The 423-nt window shown below is 24.8% G+C and overlaps 1 protein-coding gene across 2 annotated transcripts in view; it reads right to left on the bottom strand.

Annotated features, from left to right (window-relative positions):
• The window catches only part of LOC108750001 (serine-rich adhesin for platelets), a 77,847-nt gene that overhangs the window by 71,255 nt on the left and 6,169 nt on the right, over positions 1–423 (bottom strand). The gene's annotated exons all lie outside the window — the stretch shown is intronic.

Here is a 423-nt window from a genome sequence, read left to right as displayed (position 1 = left end):
AAACGAAAACAATTTGCATGAAAAAATGGAAGATTTAGTATGACTCTGGTATTGCAGAATAATCGTAAGTAGATTGAAACGTTTGTTAAACATGAAAAAAGTCGAATAATAAAACTTCAAATGTGTTTTTCTCGAAACTATGACTTTCCTTGAAAGTGATAACACAAAAACTAATTAAGATAACTTCTTTTTAAGTTTCTTAATACTTTTGCACAGTATTGGTAGTAGAATTAAATTCTTACAACAAAAATTCGATTTTTTAAAAAAGTAACTAATTGTTATGATAAAAATCAAATTTTTTTTAATACCGTACTTTTTTTAAATTTTATGCAATTGACTTTATTTTAGTACCAAGGATAACGACATAATTAACAAAAATCGAAGAGATTTTATTTTCAGATAATTTGCAGCTACCATACATGG

The sequence above is a fragment of the Trachymyrmex septentrionalis genome, unplaced genomic scaffold (assembly GCF_001594115.1).
Source record: "Trachymyrmex septentrionalis isolate Tsep2-gDNA-1 unplaced genomic scaffold, Tsep1.0 scaffold32, whole genome shotgun sequence".
NCBI lineage: Eukaryota > Metazoa > Arthropoda > Insecta > Hymenoptera > Formicidae > Trachymyrmex > Trachymyrmex septentrionalis.
This window is presented reverse-complemented; position numbering and strand designations above follow the sequence as displayed.